The following is a 24,774-nucleotide window of genomic DNA, read 5'->3' as shown; positions in this document are numbered from 1 at the left end:
CCATGTTCTATATGTACCCAGTGAGCTCTGTACCTAGACAACATTACAACAGTGTCCTGCCCATGTTCTATATGTACCCAGTGAGCTCTGTACCTAGACAACATTACAATAGTGTCCTGCCCATGTTCTATATGTACCCAGTGAGCTCTGTACCTAGACAACATTACAATAGTGTCCTGCCCATGTTCTATATGTACCCAGTGAGCTCTGTACCTAGACAACATTACAACAGTGTCCTGCCCATGTTCTATATGTACCCAGTGAGCTCTGTACCTAGACAACATTACAACAGTGTCCTGCCCATGTTCTATATGTACCCAGTGAGCTCTGTACGTTGACAACATTACAACAGTGTCCTGCCCATGTTCTATATGTACCCAGTGAGCTCTGTACCTAGACAACATTACAATAGTGTCCTGCCCATGTTCTATATGTACCCAGTGAGCTCTGTACGTTGACAACATTACAACAGTGTCCTGCCCATGTTCTATATGTACCCAGTGAGCTCTGTACCTAGACAACATTACAACAGTGTCCTGCCCATGTTCTATATGTACCCAGTGAGCTCTGTACGGTGACAACATTACAACAGTGTCCTGCCCATGTTCTATATGTACCCAGTGAGCTCTGTACCTAGACAACATTACAACAGTGTCCTGCCCATGTTCTATATGTACCCAGTGAGCTCTGTACGGTGACAACATTACAACAGTGTCCTGCCCATGTTCTAGATGTACCCAGTGAGCTCTGTACGGTGACAACATTACAACAGTGTCCTGCCCATGTTCTATATGTACCCAGTGAGCTCTGTACGGTGACAACATTACAACAGTGTCCTGCCCATGTTCTATATGTACCCAGTGAGCTCTGTACGGTGACAACATTACAACAGTGTCCTGCCCATGTTCTATATGTACCCAGTGAGCTCTGTACCTAGACAACATTACAATAGTGTCCTGCCCATGTTCTATATGTACCCAGTGAGCTCTGTACCTAGACAACATTACAATAGTGTCCTGCCCATGTTCTATATGTACCCAGTGAGCTCTGTACCTAGACAACATTACAACAGTGTCCTGCCCATGTTCTATATGTACCCAGTGAGCTCTGTACCTAGACAACATTACAACAGTGTCCTGCCCATGTTCTATATGTACCCAGTGAGCTCTGTAACAACATTACAACAGTGTCCTGCCCATGTTCTATATGTACCCAATGAGCTCTGTACGGTGACAACATTACAACAGTGTCCTGCCCATGTTCTATATGTACCCAGTGAGCTCTGTACGGTGACAACATTACAACAGTGTCCTGCCCATGTTCTATATGTACCCAGTGAGCTCTGTAACAACATTACAACAGTGTCCTGCCCATGTTCTATATGTACCCAGTGAGCTCTGTACGGTGACAACATTACAACAGTGTCCTGCCCATGTTCTATATGTACCCAGTGAGCTCTGTACCTAGACAACATTACAATAGTGTCCTGCCCATGTTCTATATGTACCCAGTGAGCTCTGTACGGTGACAACATTACAACAGTGTCCTGCCCATGTTCTATATGTACCCAGTGAGCTCTGTACGGTGACAACATTACAATAGTGTCCTGCCCATGTTCTATATGTACCCAGTGAGCTCTGTACCTAGACAACATTACAACAGTGTCCTGCCCATGTTCTATATGCACCCAGTGAGCTCTGTACCTAGACAACATTACAATAGTGTCCTGCCCATGTTCTATATGTACCCAATGAGCTCTGTACCTAGACAACATTACAACAGTGTCCTGCCCATGTTCTATATGTACCCAGTGAGCTCTGTACCTAGACAACATTACAACAGTGTCCTGCCCATGTTCTATATGTACCCAGTGAGCTCTGTACGTTGACAACATTACAACAGTGTCCTGCCCATGTTCTATATGTACCCAGTGAGCTCTGTACGGTGACAACATTACAACAGTGTCCTGCCCATGTTCTATATGTACCCAGTGAGCTCTGTACGTTGACAACATTACAACAGTGTCCTGCCCATGTTCTATATGTACCCAGTGAGCTCTGTACCTAGACAACATTACAATAGTGTCCTGCCCATGTTCTATATGTACCCAGTGAGCTCTGTACGGTGACAACATTACAACAGTGTCCTGCCCATGTTCTATATGTACCCAGTGAGCTCTGTACCTATAGACAACATTACAACAGTGTCCTGCCCATGTTCTATATGTACCCAGTGAGCTCTGTACCTATAGACAACATTACAACAGTGTCCTGCCCATGTTCTATATGTACCCAGTGAGCTCTGTACCTAGACAACATTACAACAGTGTCCTGCCCATGTTCTATATGTACCCAGTGAGCTCTGTACGGTGACAACATTACAACAGTGTCCTGCCCATGTTCTATATGTACCCAGTGAGCTCTGTACGGTGACAACATTACAACAGTGTCCTGCCCATGTTCTATATGTACCCAGTGAGCTCTGTGCGTTGACAACATTACAACAGTGTCCTGCCCATGTTCTATATGTACCCAGTGAGCTCTGTACCTATAGACAACATTACAACAGTGTCCTGCCCATGTTCTATATGTACCCAGTGAGCTCTGTACGGTGACAACATTACAACAGTGTCCTGCCCATGTTCTATATGTACCCAGTGAGCTCTAATAATTTAGGACCTGCTCCGAGGTCATCAATTGGCACACATGCGATGCATGCATGCAATTCGTATCTGCGATTAACCCATCCCGTCGTCCTTCCCCCCCATGGGCAGCCGGGAGCAGACAGGCGTCAACGTGAGCCGCGCCAGGGGACCAATCCAAGTGCTCCTGTCCGTCTTCGTCAAGGACGCCACAGCGTTAGCGATCTTGTTGTTGTGCATGTTTTTCCATTGGGTTTATCTTATCGGGGGGAAACCCTTGCGAGCACGGGGAGAACATGCAAACTCCACACAGAAAGGCCTGGGAGATACCCCACCTGGGTAACTGGCATCATGGAAACCTGGTCCCCAAGCGGGAATCGAACCCTGGACCTTCTTGCTGTGAGGCGACAGTGTTAACCACTACACCACCGTGCCGCATAGCTCTGTACCTAGACAACATTACAATAGTGTCCTGCCCATGTTCTATATGTACCCAATGAGCTCTGTACCTAGACAACATTACAATAGTGTCCTGCCCATGTTCTATATGTACCCAGTGAGCTCTGTACCTAGACAACATTACAACAGTGTCCTGCCCATGTTCTATATGTACCCAGTGAGCTCTGTACGGTGACAACATTACAAGAGTGTCCTGCCCATGTTCTATATGTACCCAGTGAGCTCTGTACCTAGACAACATTACAACAGTGTCCTGCCCATGTTCTATATGTACCCAGTGAGCTCTGTACGTTGACAACATTACAACAGTGTCCTGCCCATGTTCTATATGTACCCAGTGAGCTCTGTACCTAGACAACATTACAACAGTGTCCTGCCCATGTTCTATATGTACCCAGTGAGCTCTGTATGGTGACAACATTACAACAGTGTCCTGCCCATGTTCTATATGTACCCAGTGAGCTCTGTACCTAGACAACATTACAACAGTGTCCTGCCCATGTTCTATATGTACCCAGTGAGCTCTGTACCTAGACAACATTACAACAGTGTCTTGCCCATGTTCTATATGTACCCAATGAGCTCTGTACGGTGACAACATTACAATAGTGTCCTGCCCATGTTCTATATGTACCCAGTGAGCTCTGTACGGTGACAACATTACAATAGTGTCCTGCCCATGTTCTATATGTACCCAGTGAGCTCTGTACCTAGACAACATTACAACAGTGTCCTGCCCATGTTCTATATGTACCCAGTGAGCTCTGTACCTAGACAACATTACAACAGTGTCCTGCCCATGTTCTATATGTACCCAGTGAGCTCTGTACGGTGACAACATTACAATAGTGTCCTGCCCATGTTCTATATGTACCCAGTGAGCTCTGTACCTAGACAACATTACAACAGTGTCCTGCCCATGTTCTATATGTACCCAGTGAGCTCTGTACGGTGACAACATTACAATAGTGTCCTGCCCATGTTCTATATGTACCCAGTGAGCTCTGTACCTAGACAACATTACAACAGTGTCCTGCCCATGTTCTATATGTACCCAGTGAGCTCTGTACCTATAGACAACATTACAACAGTGTCCTGCCCATGTTCTATATGTACCCAGTGAGCTCTGTACGGTGACAACATTACAACAGTGTCCTGCCCATGTTCTATATGTACCCAGTGAGCTCTGTACGGTGACAACATTACAACAGTGTCCTGCCCATGTTCTATATGTACCCAGTGAGCTCTGTACCTAGACAACATTACAACAGTGTCCTGCCCATGTTCTATATGTACCCAGTGAGCTCTGTACCTAGACAACATTACAACAGTGTCCTGCCCATGTTCTATATGTACCCAGTGAGCTCTGTACCTAGACAACATTACAACAGTGTCCTGCCCATGTTCTATATGTACCCAGTGAGCTCTGTACGGTGACAACATTACAACAGTGTCCTGCCCATGTTCTATATGTACCCAGTGAGCTCTGTACCTAGACAACATTACAACAGTGTCCTGCCCATGTTCTATATGTACCCAGTGAGCTCTGTACCTAGACAACATTACAACAGTGTCCTGCCCATGTTCTATATGTACCCAGTGAGCTCTGTACCTAGACAACATTACAACAGTGTCCTGCCCATGTTCTATATGTACCCAGTGAGCTCTGTACGGTGACAACATTACAACAGTGTCCTGCCCATGTTCTATATGTACCCAGTGAGCTCTGTACCTAGACAACATTACAACAGTGTCCTGCCCATGTTCTATATGTACCCAGTGAGCTCTGTACCTAGACAACATTACAACAGTGTCCTGCCCATGTTCTATATGTACCCAGTGAGCTCTGTACGTTGACAACATTACAACAGTGTCCTGCCCATGTTCTATATGTACCCAGTGAGCTCTGTACGGTGACAACATTACAACAGTGTCCTGCCCATGTTCTATATGTACCCAGTGAGCTCTGTACTTTGACAACATTACAACAGTGTCCTGCCCATGTTCTATATGTACCCAGTGAGCTCTGTACGGTGACAACATTACAACAGTGTCCTGCCCATGTTCTATATGTACCCAGTGAGCTCTGTACCTAGACAACATTACAACAGTGTCCTGCCCATGTTCTATATGTACCCAGTGAGCTCTGTACCTAGACAACATTACAACAGTGTCCTGCCCATGTTCTATATGTACCCAGTGAGCTCTGTACGTTGACAACATTACAACAGTGTCCTGCCCATGTTCTATATGTACCCAGTGAGCTCTGTACCTAGACAACATTACAACAGTGTCCTGCCCATGTTCTATATGTACCCAGTGAGCTCTGTACGGTGACAACATTACAACAGTGTCCTGCCCATGTTCTATATGTACCCAGTGAGCTCTGTACCTAGACAACATTACAACAGTGTCCTGCCCATGTTCTATATGTACCCAGTGAGCTCTGTACGTTGACAACATTACAACAGTGTCCTGCCCATGTTCTATATGTACCCAGTGAGCTCTGTACCTATAGACAACATTACAACAGTGTCCTGCCCATGTTCTATATGTACCCAGTGAGCTCTGTACGGTGACAACATTACAACAGTGTCCTGCCCATGTTCTATATGTACCCAGTGAGCTCTGTACGGTGACAACATTACAACAGTGTCCTGCCCATGTTCTATATGTACCCAGTGAGCTCTGTACGGTGACAACATTACAACAGTGTCCTGCCCATGTTCTATATGTACCCAGTGAGCTCTGTACAGTGACAACATTACAACAGTGTCCTGCCCATGTTCTATATGTACCCAGTGAGCTCTGTACGGTGACAACATTACAACAGTGTCCTGCCCATGTTCTATATGTACCCAGTGAGCTCTGTACGGTGACAACATTACAATAGTGTCCTGCCCATGTTCTATATGTACCCAGTGAGCTCTGTACCTAGACAACATTACAACAGTGTCCTGCCCATGTTCTATATGTACCCAGTGAGCTCTGTACCTAGACAACATTACAACAGTGTCCTGCCCATGTTCTATATGTACCCAGTGAGCTCTGTACCAAGACAACATTACAATAGTGTCCTGCCCATGTTCTATATGTACCCAGTGAGCTCTGTACGTTGACAACATTACAATAGTGTCCTGCCCATGTTCTATATGTACCCAGTGAGCTCTGTACCTAGACAACATTACAATAGTGTCCTGCCCATGTTCTATATGTACCCAGTGAGCTCTGTACGGTGACAACATTACAATAGTGTCCTGCCCATGTTCTATATGTACCCAGTGAGCTCTGTACCTAGACAACATTACAACAGTGTCCTGCCCATGTTCTATATGTACCCAGTGATCTCTGTACCTAGACAACATTACAATAGTGTCCTGCCCATGTTCTATATGTACCCAGTGAGCTCTGTACCTAGACAACATTACAATAGTGTCCTGCCCATGTTCTATATGTACCCAGTGAGCTCTGTACGGTGACAACATTACAACAGTGTCCTGCCCATGTTCTATATGTACCCAGTGAGCTCTGTACGGTGACAACATTACAACAGTGTCCTGCCCATGTTCTATATGTACCCAGTGAGCTCTGTACCTAGACAACATTACAATAGTGTCCTGCCCATGTTCTATATGTACCCAGTGAGCTCTGTACCTAGACAACATTACAATAGTGTCCTGCCCATGTTCTATATGTACCCAGTGAGCTCTGTACGGTGACAACATTACAATAGTGTCCTGCCCATGTTCTATATGTACCCAGTGAGCTCTGTACGGTGACAACATTACAATAGTGTCCTGCCCATGTTCTATATGTACCCAGTGAGCTCTGTACGGTGACAACATTACAACAGTGTCCTGCCCATGTTCTAGATGTACCCAGTGAGCTCTGTACGGTGACAACATTACAACAGTGTCCTGCCCATGTTCTAGATGTACCCAGTGAGCTCTGTACGGTGACAACATTACAACAGTGTCCTGCCCATGTTCTATATGTACCCAGTGAGCTCTGTACCTAGACAACATTACAACAGTGTCCTGCCCATGTTCTATATGTACCCAGTGAGCTCTGTACCTAGACAACATTACAACAGTGTCCTGCCCATGTTCTATATGTACCCAGTGAGCTCTGTACCTAGACAACATTACAACAGTGTCCTGCCCATGTTCTATATGTACCCAGTGAGCTCTGTACGGTGACAACATTACAACAGTGTCCTGCCCATGTTCTATATGTACCCAGTGAGCTCTGTACCTAGACAACATTACAACAGTGTCCTGCCCATGTTCTATATGTACCCAGTGAGCTCTGTACCTAGACAACATTACAACAGTGTCCTGCCCATGTTCTATATGTACCCAGTGAGCTCTGTACCTAGACAACATTACAACAGTGTCCTGCCCATGTTCTATATGTACCCAGTGAGCTCTGTACGGTGACAACATTACAACAGTGTCCTGCCCATGTTCTATATGTACCCAGTGAGCTCTGTACGGTGACAACATTACAACAGTGTCCTGCCCATGTTCTATATGTACCCAGTGAGCTCTGTACCTAGACAACATTACAACAGTGTCCTGCCCATGTTCTATATGTACCCAGTGAGCTCTGTACCTAGACAACATTACAACAGTGTCCTGCCCATGTTCTATATGTACCCAGTGAGCTCTGTACCTAGACAACATTACAACAGTGTCCTGCCCATGTTCTATATGTACCCAGTGAGCTCTGTACCTAGACAACATTACAACAGTGTCCTGCCCATGTTCTATATGTACCCAGTGAGCTCTGTACCTAGACAACATTACAATAGTGTCCTGCCCATGTTCTATATGTACCCAGTGAGCTCTGTACCTAGACAACATTACAATAGTGTCCTGCCCATGTTCTATATGTACCCAATGAGCTCTGTACGGTGACAACATTACAACAGTGTCCTGCCCATGTTCTATATGTACCCAGTGAGCTCTGTACGGTGACAACATTACAACAGTGTCCTGCCCATGTTCTATATGTACCCAGTGAGCTCTGTACGGTGACAACATTACAACAGTGTCCTGCCCATGTTCTATATGTACCCAGTGAGCTCTGTACCTAGACAACATTACAACAGTGTCCTGCCCATGTTCTATATGTACCCAGTGAGCTCTGTACCTAGACAACATTACAACAGTGTCCTGCCCATGTTCTATATGTACCCAGTGAGCTCTGTACCTAGACAACATTACAATAGTGTCCTGCCCATGTTCTATATGTACCCAGTGAGCTCTGTACCTAGACAACATTACAACAGTGTCCTGCCCATGTTCTATATGTACCCAGTGAGCTCTGTACCTAGACAACATTACAACAGTGTCCTGCCCATGTTCTATATGTACCCAGTGAGCTCTGTACCTAGACAACATTACAACAGTGTCCTGCCCATGTTCTATATGTACCCAGTGAGCTCTGTACCTAGACAACATTACAACAGTGTCCTGCCCATGTTCTATATGTACCCAGTGAGCTCTGTACATTGACAACATTACAACAGTGTCCTGCCCATGTTCTATATGTACCCAGTGAGCTCTGTACCTAGACAACATTACAACAGTGTCCTGCCCATGTTCTATATGTACCCAGTGAGCTCTGTACGTTGACAACATTACAACAGTGTCCTGCCCATGTTCTATATGTACCCAGTGAGCTCTGTACGTTGACAACATTACAATAGTGTCCTGCCCATGTTCTATATGTACCCAGTGAGCTCTGTACCTAGACAACATTACAATAGTGTCCTGCCCATGTTCTATATGTACCCAGTGAGCTCTGTACGGTGACAACATTACAACAGTGTCCTGCCCATGTTCTATATGTACCCAGTGAGCTCTGTACAGTGACAACATTACAACAGTGTCCTGCCCATGTTCTATATGTACCCAGTGAGCTCTGTACCTATAGACAACATTACAACAGTGTCCTGCCCATGTTCTATATGTACCCAGTGAGCTCTGTACGGTGACAACATTACAATAGTGTCCTGCCCATGTTCTATATGTACCCAGTGAGCTCTGTACCTAGACAACATTACAACAGTGTCCTGCCCATGTTCTATATGTACCCAGTGAGCTCTGTACGGTGACAACATTACAATAGTGTCCTGCCCATGTTCTATATGTACCCAGTGAGCTCTGTACCTAGACAACATTACAACAGTGTCCTGCCCATGTTCTATATGTACCCAGTGAGCTCTGTACCTAGACAACATTACAACAGTGTCCTGCCCATGTTCTATATGTACCCAGTGAGCTCTGTACCTAGACAACATTACAACAGTGTCCTGCCCATGTTCTATATGTACCCAGTGAGCTCTGTACGGTGACAACATTACAACAGTGTCCTGCCCATGTTCTATATGTACCCAGTGAGCTCTGTACCTAGACAACATTACAACAGTGTCCTGCCCATGTTCTATATGTACCCAGTGAGCTCTGTACCTAGACAACATTACAACAGTGTCCTGCCCATGTTCTATATGTACCCAGTGAGCTCTGTACCTAGACAACATTACAACAGTGTCCTGCCCATGTTCTATATGTACCCAGTGAGCTCTGTACCTAGACAACATTACAACAGTGTCCTGCCCATGTTCTATATGTACCCAGTGAGCTCTGTACCTAGACAACATTACAACAGTGTCCTGCCCATGTTCTATATGTACCCAGTGAGCTCTGTACGGTGACAACATTACAACAGTGTCCTGCCCATGTTCTATATGTACCCAGTGAGCTCTGTACCTAGACAACATTACAACAGTGTCCTGCCCATGTTCTATATGTACCCAGTGAGCTCTGTACCTAGACAACATTACAACAGTGTCTTGCCCATGTTCTATATGTACCCAGTGAGCTCTGTACGGTGACAACATTACAACAGTGTCCTGCCCATGTTCTATATGTACCCAGTGAGCTCTGTACCTAGACAACATTACAACAGTGTCCTGCCCATGTTCTATATGTACCCAGTGAGCTCTGTACCTAGACAACATTACAACAGTGTCCTGCCCATGTTCTATATGTACCCAGTGAGCTCTGTACGGTGACAACATTACAATAGTGTCCTGCCCATGTTCTATATGTACCCAGTGAGCTCTGTACGGTGACAACATTACAATAGTGTCCTGCCCATGTTCTATATGTACCCAGTGAGCTCTGTACCTAGACAACATTACAACAGTGTCCTGCCCATGTTCTATATGTACCCAGTGAGCTCTGTACGTTGACAACATTACAACAGTGTCCTGCCCATGTTCTATATGTACCCAGTGAGCTCTGTACGGTGACAACATTACAACAGTGTCCTGCCCATGTTCTATATGTACCCAGTGAGCTCTGTACGGTGACAACATTACAATAGTGTCCTGCCCATGTTCTATATGTACCCAGTGAGCTCTGTACCTAGACAACATTACAACAGTGTCCTGCCCATGTTCTATATGTACCCAGTGAGCTCTGTACGGTGACAACATTACAATAGTGTCCTGCCCATGTTCTATATGTACCCAGTGAGCTCTGTACCTAGACAACATTACAATAGTGTCCTGCCCATGTTCTATATGTACCCAGTGAGCTCTGTACCTATAGACAACATTACAACAGTGTCCTGCCCATGTTCTATATGTACCCAGTGAGCTCTGTACGGTGACAACATTACAATAGTGTCCTGCCCATGTTCTATATGTACCCAGTGAGCTCTGTACCTAGACAACATTACAACAGTGTCCTGCCCATGTTCTATATGTACCCAGTGAGCTCTGTACGGTGACAACATTACAACAGTGTCCTGCCCATGTTCTATATGTACCCAGTGAGTTCTGTACCTAGACAACATTACAACAGTGTCCTGCCCATGTTCTATATGTACCCAGTGAGCTCTGTACGGTGACAACATTACAACAGTGTCCTGCCCATGTTCTATATGTACCCAGTGAGCTCTGTACCTAGACAACATTACAACAGTGTCCTGCCCATGTTCTATATGTACCCAGTGAGCTCTGTACCTAGACAACATTACAACAGTGTCCTGCCCATGTTCTATATGTACCCAGTGAGCTCTGTACGGTGACAACATTACAATAGTGTCCTGCCCATGTTCTATATGTACCCAGTGAGCTCTGTACCTAGACAACATTACAACAGTGTCCTGCCCATGTTCTATATGTACCCAGTGAGCTCTGTACCTAGACAACATTACAACAGTGTCCTGCCCATGTTCTATATGTACCCAGTGAGCTCTGTACCTAGACAACATTACAACAGTGTCCTGCCCATGTTCTATATGTACCCAGTGAGCTCTGTACGGTGACAACATTACAACAGTGTCCTGCCCATGTTCTATATGTACCCAGTGAGCTCTGTACCTAGACAACATTACAACAGTGTCCTGCCCATGTTCTATATGTACCCAGTGAGCTCTGTACGGTGACAACATTACAACAGTGTCCTGCCCATGTTCTATATGTACCCAGTGAGCTCTGTACGGTGACAACATTACAACAGTGTCCTGCCCATGTTCTATATGTACCCAGTGAGCTCTGTACCTAGACAACATTACAACAGTGTCCTGCCCATGTTCTATATGTACCCAGTGAGCTCTGTACCTAGACAACATTACAATAGTGTCCTGCCCATGTTCTATATGTACCCAGTGAGCTCTGTACCTAGACAACATTACAACAGTGTCCTGCCCATGTTCTATATGTACCCAGTGAGCTCTGTACCTAGACAACATTACAACAGTGTCCTGCCCATGTTCTATATGTACCCAGTGAGCTCTGTACCTAGACAACATTACAACAGTGTCCTGCCCATGTTCTATATGTACCCAGTGAGCTCTGTACCTAGACAACATTACAACAGTGTCCTGCCCATGTTCTATATGTACCCAGTGAGCTCTGTACGGTGACAACATTACAATAGTGTCCTGCCCATGTTCTATATGTACCCAGTGAGCTCTGTACGGTGACAACATTACAACAGTGTCCTGCCCATGTTCTATATGTACCCAGTGAGCTCTGTACCTAGACAACATTACAACAGTGTCCTGCCCATGTTCTATATGTACCCAGTGAGCTCTGTACGTTGACAACATTACAATAGTGTCCTGCCCATGTTCTATATGTACCCAGTGAGCTCTGTACCTAGACAACATTACAACAGTGTCCTGCCCATGTTCTATATGTACCCAGTGAGCTCTGTACCTAGACAACATTACAACAGTGTCCTGCCCATGTTCTATATGTACCCAGTGAGCTCTGTACGGTGACAACATTACAACAGTGTCCTGCCCATGTTCTATATGTACCCAGTGAGCTCTGTACCTAGACAACATTACAATAGTGTCCTGCCCATGTTCTATATGTACCCAGTGAGCTCTGTACCTAGACAACATTACAACAGTGTCCTGCCCATGTTCTATATGTACCCAGTGAGCTCTGTACGGTGACAACATTACAACAGTGTCCTGCCCATGTTCTATATGTACCCAGTGAGCTCTGTACCTAGACAACATTACAACAGTGTCCTGCCCATGTTCTATATGTACCCAGTGAGCTCTGTACCTAGACAACATTACAACAGTGTCCTGCCCATGTTCTATATGTACCCAGTGAGCTCTGTACCTAGACAACATTACAACAGTGTCTTGCCCATGTTCTATATGTACCCAGTGAGCTCTGTACGGTGACAACATTACAACAGTGTCCTGCCCATGTTCTATATGTACCCAGTGAGCTCTGTACCTAGACAACATTACAACAGTGTCCTGCCCATGTTCTATATGTACCCAGTGAGCTCTGTACCTAGACAACATTACAACAGTGTCCTGCCCATGTTCTATATGTACCCAGTGAGCTCTGTACCTAGACAACATTACAATAGTGTCCTGCCCATGTTCTATATGTACCCAGTGAGCTCTGTACGGTGACAACATTACAACAGTGTCCTGCCCATGTTCTATATGTACCCAGTGAGCTCTGTACCTAGACAACATTACAACAGTGTCCTGCCCATGTTCTATATGTACCCAGTGAGCTCTGTACCTAGACAACATTACAACAGTGTCCTGCCCATGTTCTATATGTACCCAGTGAGCTCTGTACGGTGACAACATTACAATAGTGTCCTGCCCATGTTCTATATGTACCCAGTGAGCTCTGTACCTAGACAACATTACAATAGTGTCCTGCCCATGTTCTATATGTACCCAGTGAGCTCTGTACCTAGACAACATTACAACAGTGTCCTGCCCATGTTCTATATGTACCCAGTGAGCTCTGTACGGTGACAACATTACAACAGTGTCCTGCCCATGTTCTATATGTACCCAGTGAGCTCTGTACCTAGACAACATTACAATAGTGTCCTGCCCATGTTCTATATGTACCCAGTGAGCTCTGTACCTAGACAACATTACAATAGTGTCCTGCCCATGTTCTATATGTACCCAGTGAGCTCTGTACCTAGACAACATTACAATAGTGTCCTGCCCATGTTCTATATGTACCCAGTGAGCTCTGTACCTAGACAACATTACAACAGTGTCCTGCCCATGTTCTATATGTACCCAGTGAGCTCTGTACCTAGACAACATTACAATAGTGTCCTGCCCATGTTCTATATGTACCCAGTGAGCTCTGTACCTAGACAACATTACAATAGTGTCCTGCCCATGTTCTATATGTACCCAGTGAGCTCTGTACCTAGACAACATTACAATAGTGTCCTGCCCATGTTCTATATGTACCCAGTGAGCTCTGTACCTAGACAACATTACAATAGTGTCCTGCCCATGTTCTATATGTACCCAGTGAGCTCTGTACCTAGACAACATTACAACAGTGTCCTGCCCATGTTCTATATGTACCCAGTGAGCTCTGTACGGTGACAACATTACAACAGTGTCCTGCCCATGTTCTATATGTACCCAGTGAGCTCTGTACGGTGACAACATTACAACAGTGTCCTGCCCATGTTCTATATGTACCCAGTGAGCTCTGTACGTTGACAACATTACAACAGTGTCCTGCCCATGTTCTATATGTACCCAGTGAGCTCTGTACCTAGACAACATTACAACAGTGTCCTGCCCATGTTCTATATGTACCCAGTGAGCTCTGTACGGTGACAACATTACAACAGTGTCCTGCCCATGTTCTATATGTACCCAGTGAGCTCTGTACCTAGACAACATTACAACAGTGTCCTGCCCATGTTCTATATGTACCCAGTGAGCTCTGTACGGTGACAACATTACAACAGTGTCCTGCCCATGTTCTATATGTACCCAGTGAGCTCTGTACGTTGACAACATTACAATAGTGTCCTGCCCATGTTCTATATGTACCCAGTGAGCTCTGTACCTAGACAACATTACAATAGTGTCCTGCCCATGTTCTATATGTACCCAGTGAGCTCTGTACCTAGACAACATTACAACAGTGTCCTGCCCATGTTCTATATGTACCCAGTGAGCTCTGTACGGTGACAACATTACAATAGTGTCCTGCCCATGTTCTATATGTACCCAGTGAGCTCTGTACCTAGACAACATTACAACAGTGTCCTGCCCATGTTCTATATGTACCCAGTGAGCTCTGTACGGTGACAACATTACAACAGTGTCCTGCCCATGTTCTATATGTACCCAGTGAGCTCTGTACCTAGACAACATTACAACAGTGTCCTGCCCATGTTCTATATGTACCCAGTGAGCTCTGTACGGTGACAACATTACAACAGTGTCCTGCCCATGTTCTATATGTACCCAGTGAGCTCTGTACCTAGACAACATTACAACAGTGTCCTGCCCATGTTCTATATGTACCCAGTGAGCTCTGTACGGTGACAACATTACAACAGTGTCCTGCCCATGTTCTATATGTACCCAGTGAGCTCTGTACCTAGACAACATTACAACAGTGTCCTGCCCATGTTCTATATGTACCCAGTGAGCTCTGTACGGTGACAACATTACAACAGTGTCCTGCCCATGTTCTATATGTACCCAGTGAGCTCTGTACCTAGACAACATTACAACAGTGTCCTGCCCATGTTCTATATGTACCCAGTGAGCTCTGTACGGTGACAACATTACAACAGTGTCCTGCCCATGTTCTATATGTACCCAGTGAGCTCTGTACGTTGACAACATTACAATAGTGTCCTGCCCATGTTCTATATGTACCCAGTGAGCTCTGTACCTAGACAACATTACAATAGTGTCCTGCCCATGTTCTATATGTACCCAGTGAGCTCTGTACCTAGACAACATTACAACAGTGTCCTGCCCATGTTCTATATGTACCCAGTGAGCTCTGTACGGTGACAACATTACAATAGTGTCCTGCCCATGTTCTATATGTACCCAGTGAGCTCTGTACCTAGACAACATTACAACAGTGTCCTGCCCATGTTCTATATGTACCCAGTGAGCTCTGTACGGTGACAACATTACAACAGTGTCCTGCCCATGTTCTATATGTACCCAGTGAGCTCTGTACCTAGACAACATTACAACAGTGTCCTGCCCATGTTCTATATGTACCCAGTGAGCTCTGTACGGTGACAACATTACAACAGTGTCCTGCCCATGTTCTATATGTACCCAGTGAGCTCTGTACCTAGACAACATTACAACAGTGTCCTGCCCATGTTCTATATGTACCCAGTGAGCTCTGTACGGTGACAACATTACAACAGTGTCCTGCCCATGTTCTATATGTACCCAGTGAGCTCTGTACCTAGACAACATTACAATAGTGTCCTGCCCATGTTCTATATGTACCCAGTGAGCTCTGTACCTAGACAACATTACAACAGTGTCCTGCCCATGTTCTATATGTACCCAGTGAGCTCTGTACCTAGACAACATTACAACAGTGTCCTGCCCATGTTCTATATGTACCCAGTGAGCTCTGTACGGTGACAACATTACAATAGTGTCCTGCCCATGTTCTATATGTACCCAGTGAGCTCTGTACGGTGACAACATTACAACAGTGTCCTGCCCATGTTCTATATGTACCCAGTGAGCTCTGTACGGTGACAACATTACAATAGTGTCCTGCCCATGTTCTATATGTACCCAGTGAGCTCTGTACGGTGACAACATTACAACAGTGTCCTGCCCATGTTCTATATGTACCCAGTGAGCTCTGTACCTAGACAACATTACAATAGTGTCCTGCCCATGTTCTATATGTACCCAGTGAGCTCTGTACGGTGACAACATTACAACAGTGTCCTGCCCATGTTCTATATGTACCCAGTGAGCTCTGTACCTAGACAACATTACAACAGTGTCCTGCCCATGTTCTATATGTACCCAGTGAGCTCTGTACGGTGACAACATTACAACAGTGTCCTGCCCATGTTCTATATGTACCCAGTGAGCTCTGTACCTAGACAACATTACAATAGTGTCCTGCCCATGTTCTATATGTACCCAGTGAGCTCTGTACCTAGACAACATTACAACAGTGTCCTGCCCATGTTCTATATGTACCCAGTGAGCTCTGTACGGTGACAACATTACAACAGTGTCCTGCCCATGTTCTATATGTACCCAGTGAGCTCTGTACGTTGACAACATTACAACAGTGTCCTGCCCATGTTCTATATGTACCCAGTGAGCTCTGTACGGTGACAACATTACAACAGTGTCCTGCCCATGTTCTATATGTACCCAGTGAGCTCTGTACGTTGACAACATTACAACAGTGTCCTGCCCATGTTCTATATGTACCCAGTGAGCTCTGTACGGTGACAACATTACAACAGTGTCCTGCCCATGTTCTATATGTACCCAGTGAGCTCTGTACGGTGACAACATTACAATAGTGTCCTGCCCATGTTCTATATGTACCCAGTGAGCTCTGTACGGTGACAACATTACAACAGTGTCCTGCCCATGTTCTATATGTACCCAGTGAGCTCTGTACCTAGACAACATTACAATAGTGTCCTGCCCATGTTCTATATGTACCCAGTGAGCTCTGTACGGTGACAACATTACAACAGTGTCCTGCCCATGTTCTATATGTACCCAGTGAGCTCTGTACCTAGACAACATTACAACAGTGTCCTGCCCATGTTCTATATGTACCCAGTGAGCTCTGTACGGTGACAACATTACAACAGTGTCCTGCCCATGTTCTATATGTACCCAGTGAGCTCTGTACCTAGACAACATTACAATAGTGTCCTGCCCATGTTCTATATGTACCCAGTGAGCTCTGTACCTAGACAACATTACAACAGTGTCCTGCCCATGTTCTATATGTACCCAGTGAGCTCTGTACGGTGACAACATTACAACAGTGTCCTGCCCATGTTCTATATGTACCCAGTGAGCTCTGTACGTTGACAACATTACAACAGTGTCCTGCCCATGTTCTATATGTACCCAGTGAGCTCTGTACGGTGACAACATTACAACAGTGTCCTGCCCATGTTCTATATGTACCCAGTGAGCTCTGTACGTTGACAACATTACAACAGTGTCCTGCCCATGTTCTATATGTACCCAGTGAGCTCTGTACCTAGACAACATTACAACAATGTCCTGCCCATGTTCTATATGTACCCAGTGAGCTCTGTACCTAGACAACATTACAACAGTGTCCTGCCCATGTTCTATATGTACCCAGTGAGCTCTGTACCTAGACAACATTACAACAGTGTCCTGCCCATGTTCTATATGTACCCAGTGAGCTCTGTACGGTGACAACATTACAACAGTGTCCTGCCCATGTTCTATATGTACCCAGTGAGCTCTGTACCTAGACAACATTACAACAGTGTCCTGCCCATGTTCTATATGTACCCAGTGAGCTCTGTACGGTGACAACATTACAATAGTGTCCTGCCCATGTTCTATATGTACCCAGTGAGCTCTGTACCTAGACAACATTACAACAGTGTCCTGCCCATGTTCTATATGTACCCAGTGAGCTCTGCACGTTGACAACATTACAATAGTTTGTTGTTTGGTGTCGTTTGTTACTGCAGCTCATTCCAGTGTTTTTTGTGTGTGTGTGTGTGTCAATTACAAAAACATCATTTGTTTCATAACCCCCCTTCTTTTCAGAATATGGGATGTGTAAGATATTTACATGATTTTATATAAACTAAAACAAAATGCAATAGGAGAGACTTGAAGCGTGTTGCTTTGAATGACTACAGACATGCAATGTTCACGTGATCATTTTAAATTGTGAAGTGACAAGGCACCTAATCATAATTTAGCATTAGCAACTTGCCAAATGTTTTGTAATACACCTTAAATATTTGCAGGTGCCTGTTCAGACCCCAGCTCTTGTGTTACTTTATGCTGTGAAGTTCATCAGCTGTTTGACAGGGAGGGGATGAGAAGAGGAGTGATTAGGTATTGACCATTATTCACATGGTGGCCATTTTGCTCTGTTGTGATGCTCAGTTTGGGATTCATCTCCAGGGTGAAAAGGAATCCCAACCTGAGCATGACATGAGAGCACACCGGACACCGTGTGAGTATGGTCAATAACATGTCCTCTCTGCGATTGCACCCAAAGTCTTTAAAAAAAAAAATGTATTGCAAAGATGAGTACACTTGATCAGCCATTAAACATTACTTAGTATCCCATTATTATATTACAAGATGATTACTGTTTCTGAGGATGATTGTTTAGAATATTAACCACGTATTTAAAGGAGCAGTTCACCCAAAATCAAATTACAATAAATAAAAGATATTAATCATATTTCCCCCTTACCTAGTGCTATCCGGAGTGTGATGTTTTGAAGACATCTGCCATCACTCCAATACAGTGGAGCTGAATGGCACTCAGTTTGTGGCACTCAGCACCAAAAAGACATACCTCTTTCCAGAAATCATGACACTGGTTACTCAACATAATCCACAGACAGCAGGTTCATTTAGGAACTGTTTTCTACCAAAGTACACCGCCATGCATTATTAGGACACAAATCGAGTGCCATTTAGCGCCATTGGAGTGAAGACGGCAGACATCTCCAAAACTATGTGTATAGATGGCATTCTGGGTACGGGGGAAATGTTTTTATTTTGATTTTGGGTGAACTGCCCATTTTAAGATCAACAGAGACAGAGACATGGGCGCCAGTATGGGCTTGGTGTAGAATGTCAGTTTTGAGTGCCATCAGATGAGTGAGTGGTTGCAAATACCCTTGAGTTGCATGTACTTTATGAAGCTAGTATTTTTATGTGCTTTGCTTAACCCCTTCATCACATTGAATTATGTAAAAGACCACTTGTAGTAAGTTGTTTTCTTTTATACGTGCACACCACTTTAGAAACAGGCGAGCAAGCCTGCTGTAAGTATGTACAGGTTTTATGTAAGTTATTAATGGAATGGGCAGATATACTCGTAGTGGGTTTAGCAGAACACTGAAAGGGATAACCTGTCCCTCGTGAGTTCTTGAATTGATATGGTCATGGACCAGTCGACCAAAAGATTCACGGAACGACAGAGTATTTCAAACTGAGCTTTTATTTGTTGGTCACAGAGAAGAGAGCAGTCACCCCGCATGGGCTCATCCTCTCGCACCAGTAGAAGAAAAGAGTACATCGCATTACATGTCATTTATACAGAGAAGGAGGGGAGGGGTGTATGTGTGTATATGTATCTGTGTGTGTAGTATGTGTGTGTGTGGTGTGTGTGTGCTCGTCTGTGTGTGTGTGCTTGTTTCAGAAGGGGGGCTAATTGGTTCCAGATGTAGGCGAGGAGAGACCCCTAGTCTCGAACAACATCCCAACAAATCACGGCCCTGACAGCTGGGTGGGGGAGATGGTGCGCGTGTGTACGTGAGTGTGTGTGCGTGTGCGTGTCAGAAGAGGAGGATGTGTGTGTGTGAGGCGCGTGATCAGGATGTACAGGGAGCCCTGTGTGTGTGTTAATGGGTGTGTGTGGAAGGAGACAGCCACGAGGTCAGCAGGTCACGCCAATGCAGGGAGGGAGAAGGCAGACACACAGATGTTCACAGGCATGTTATACATTATGGCCTTTAGATATATATAAGATATTGACATCAAATATTACTAGATCAATGAACTAAAAACTATCAACACTCTAGACCATAGGTGTCAAACTCATGGCCCGCGGGCCAAATGTGGCCCGCCACGTCATTTGATGTGGCCCCCCAAGAGCTCTGAAAAAAAAGAAGAAAAAAAAAGGTTTTTTTATTTTTATTTTTTTAAACATTAATCTTGGGTTAAAAAATAGCGGCGTTAAAATAATTGTGGGTTAATGCGTTAATAAAGCTTTAACTTTGACAGCCTTAGTTATTGCACATTCTTACACATACATGTATGTTGAACATCTGAGGTATTGATGAAGTAACAAAGGAAAAAAGCCAAAAGCACTTACTCCTCAGACATTCTTTGACAATTTTACAGCCCAAAATACAAAAAAGATCCAGGCGGAATAGGTAACAAAGGGTTGAAGAAATATTGTCTGAACTGTCAGATGCAAACTGGCTGTGTGACATAACCGAGCATCTCGCTCAATTGAATAAGAAGCTGTAGGGACGCAAACAAGTCCCACCCAAAACTTTACCAATATAGTTGTGAACTGAGACAACCCTTATTTTGTTATTTTTTAGTACAGTTACAGTTGTGTGTTCATGCAGACACATAATAGCAATTTCATTACGAATTGAAAATGGTGGACCCTGATGTAAACAAGTCGAAAGTCTTTCTCTGGTCTGCATCCCCTTAACAATTGTGTGTATTGAGCTGTACTGTACTGTACCCATTCTGCAATCTGTTAATTAAAGTTAATTAAACTATCTTCCATTAGTTGGATGTATGGCCTCTGCAAGGTTGTGTGCAGCCATTTGTTTTTGTAACATCTGCTACATCTGTCCCACGTGTTCTTTGCAGCTCAGTTGTTAGTTCTGCCCCTCTTGACTGTGACAAAAAGGTTTTGAACAAACTTAATGTCATAGCTTGTATTTGATGATCTTCTTCTTTGTTATTTACTTGAATGGTTTGATCATTGATTAATGGAGTAATATGGGGTTCTGATAAACTAAAATAATTTGTTAAAATAACATAAGCTAACATATATTTTTACATCTATGCAAATGCGTGTGCAATATGTATAACTTGAATAAGTAATAAATACAGAAACAACATGTTTAACAATATGTAAATGAGTAGCTACATTTATTTTACATTACATTAACATTTATACAGTCTTTGGCCCTTTGAGGGCAACCATAATGCTGATGTGGCCCTCTGTGAAAATGAGTTTGACACCCCTGCTCTAGACAAAAGACTGAATCTGATTAATATGAACCCCTCACTAACTAGAATTTTAAATGGTTTTTCAACGTAGAGAGAGACTGTGAGGTTTGGTCCGCTCCCCACCCACTCGCTCCGTTCCTTTAACCCTTGTGCTGTCCTAACGATGAGGGAGCTCACTGGGCTTAGGGAGAGGAAAAGATACATCATGTTTAAACTTTAAAGCCATATAATTTTAACTGTTTACTATTTAAAAAAAATTTTTTTACCCATGTTTAACATTCATAGCCTATTCTCAAGATATCTGTAAAAAATTACACATATTTTCGAATTTTAACCACTTAAATTAGTGTTTGTTTGATACCACGTCAGTTTTTATTGAAAAAATATGTTTTTTCATCGAAAAAGACGGATACATGTTTGTTTTGACCATATTTCTAATATTTATTTTTGATAAATACCAATTAGAAATATCTCGACGAATTACATCTGAATATGAATCAAAAAAAATATTAAAGATTCGCTCACTAGTTCTACCAGAAACGGAGTTGAGGCGAAACTTTACCAAGTGGTACACTGCGAGTGCGGTTCAAAAGAAACGGCTACATGTTGTTTTTGACCATATTTCTAATATTTATTTTTGATAAATACCAATTAGAAATATCTCGACGAATTACCCCTGAATACGAATCAAAAAGAATATTAAAGATTCGCTCATTAGTTCGACCACAAACGGCGTTGAGGCGAACGTTCTGTCTTGAAAATTCACTCGCTCCCCGAGTCACCCCCCCCCCACCCCAACGGAGTTTTTCATCGGAAAAGACGGATGAATGTTTGTTTTGACCATATTTCTAATATTTATTTTTGATAAATACCAATTAGAAATATCTCGACGAATTACCTCTGAATATGAATCAAAAAAAATATTAAAGATTCGCTCACTAGTTCTACCAGAAACGGAGTTGAGGCGAAACTTTACCAAGTGGTCAACTGCGAATTGCGGTTCAAAAGAAACGGCTACATGTTGTTTTTGACCATATTTCTAATATTTATTTTTGATAAATACCAATTAGAAATATCTCGACGAATTACCCCTGAATACGAATCAAAAAGAATATTAAAGATTCGCTCATTAGTTCGACCACAAACGGCGTTGAGGCGAACGTTACGAAGCGCTCAGCGGTTCGAAATGTTGTTTGACCATATTTCTAATATTTATTTTTGATAAATACCAATTAGAAATATCTCGACGAATTACCTCTGAATATGAATCAAAAAAAATATTAAAGATTCGCTCACTAGTTCGACCAGAATCGGAGTTGAGGCGAAACTTTACCAAGTGGGCAACTGACCTGCATTATCCTCCGGGCGCTTCGATGTGCTGCCCCGGCCAGAATATTCGGCTCGGCTCGCTGGTGAAACAAGGACCAGAGGTGATCCGCGCAGTACACTTCCTCGTTGGCGCGTGCCCTCTATGGGGGTCCTGTTTTTCGGCGTGTGGCGCGCTGCAGACTGCGCGGTCCGGTTCGCCTCTGGTTCTGTCTTGAAAATCCACTCGCCGGCCCCCCCCCCACCACAAAACCTGTGTGCCGAGTTTCAATCACTATCAGCCCGCCACAGCCTATCTCACCTCCCCTGACTTGTGGCAAAGTTATCTGTGGAGCAATGACGCCACCATGAGTTTTACATCGGTAACAGCACATCCCAGCAATTGCAGGGTCCTTGTCTCGTGGAATATTCAAAGGATGGCAAGATATATAGAGAATTGAACGAATAAGAGCAGATTTAAAAATGCTTAAAAATGCCGTTTTAACGTTGGAGTGGATGAGAGTAGAAAAAGTAACTAGGGGTGAAGAAGGCACTAAATCTGTCTCTACTATTTCTAGAGTGTTTCATGTTCTAAGCTTTTCACACAATGAACATATATGTAAAATTAAGATATTTACCCAATTTCATGAAATAATAATAAACACAGACGCCGCTGTGCTCACACACACACTCAAAATATTTCAAAAAAGTAGAAAAAGCGACTAGGAGTGCACAATAAGGTATTTTGTTAATTAATTGCATTCCCCGCCACACGCTTCTTTCCTGTAAGATGGCGTGTTGATTGGTGCTCTTCCCACCACACGCTTCTGGAGCAATGATCAATTTCATCCCGCAGCTGTCACAGCTTGTCATCAGCGCCCTGTGGCTTTATATACCCTGATTCCCCTAGTATCGATGTTGGATCGTTTTGAATATTCCCTGCATCTGCCTGTCTTTCCCGTCGCTGTTCCCTGTCTGTTGCTCCCCAGGACTTTCGTGAAGTATCCCTGTGGAGAACCTGATTCCCCGTACGAAGCTGCGCCTCGTTTATCTGCCCGCTTTACGCGTTGCGCTCTGGTGAGTTTTTGGAAACAGTTCTTTTTGGATCACCCGTTTTTTGTGTGTTTGTGAAACACCGAAGAGATCCCGTTTTTGTTATACTGTTCTCACCTAATTTTTGTTGTTGGATTTACACCTTGGATTACCGTATTGTTTTTTCTCTGGACTCTGCTAACTGTGTGTATCACACCGAAGATCAAGTCACTTGGATATTTATTTGGATCAGTCACCTCTCTGTTTCTGTTGTGCGCTGGGCTAACTGGGATTTCTCTCTCTCTCTCCGTTTCCACCTGGAGTGTATGCTGGGAGGATCTGCAGAGCGGCTCAGACGTCACAAGCTAATTCCTCACCACCACCTACTGGGAGAATCTGCAGAGCCGCAACATTCTTCACATGCCAGATTCCCCGTTTGTGCTGTTGCTCAACCTAATTCTATCTTGTGACTCTGAGAATAAATACGCCCTTGCTTTGGCTAACTCTGAAACAACTCTCTCTGTGCCGTTGCGCTTGGGGTCGGTTACAAACCCTAACAGAGAGACTGTTACGTACCCCAGTGGGGAGACGCAACACTAGGCCACAGACAGGATAGGTGAGGGTGCAGTGACACAAAACACAAGAAACTATTTGCAAAATAATAATATTTATTTCACAAACACAAACTCGGCAACACAGAGAGCAAGGAGGACTTACCAGTGAGCACCAAATGAAATATCAAAAAGAAATAAAAGCCCACCCCCCCTTTACAGGCGCAGACGCCCCAAAGTACAGGTGGTGGTGCTCACTTCTAAGGCTGGTGTCTTTAATTGGACCTGTGTTGAGAACCAGTGCCAGTTAAATTGCTGTGCAGTGCCGTGGTATCGCCACGAGAGGGCAGCGTTGCCCAGTGTACAGCTCTGTGCTACTGCTACCACATTTTTCAATGTTTGCAAGATTTGACATTTTTAAGAGGAGTGTAGGCTACATATTGTAGCGTTCCGTCATGCAGGAATACAGGGAATACTGAGGAG

The sequence above is a fragment of the Notolepis coatsorum genome (genome assembly GCF_963971535.1).
Source record: "Notolepis coatsorum genome assembly, chromosome: 7".
NCBI lineage: Eukaryota > Metazoa > Chordata > Actinopteri > Aulopiformes > Paralepididae > Notolepis > Notolepis coatsorum.
Note: the sequence above shows the minus strand (reverse complement) of the source record.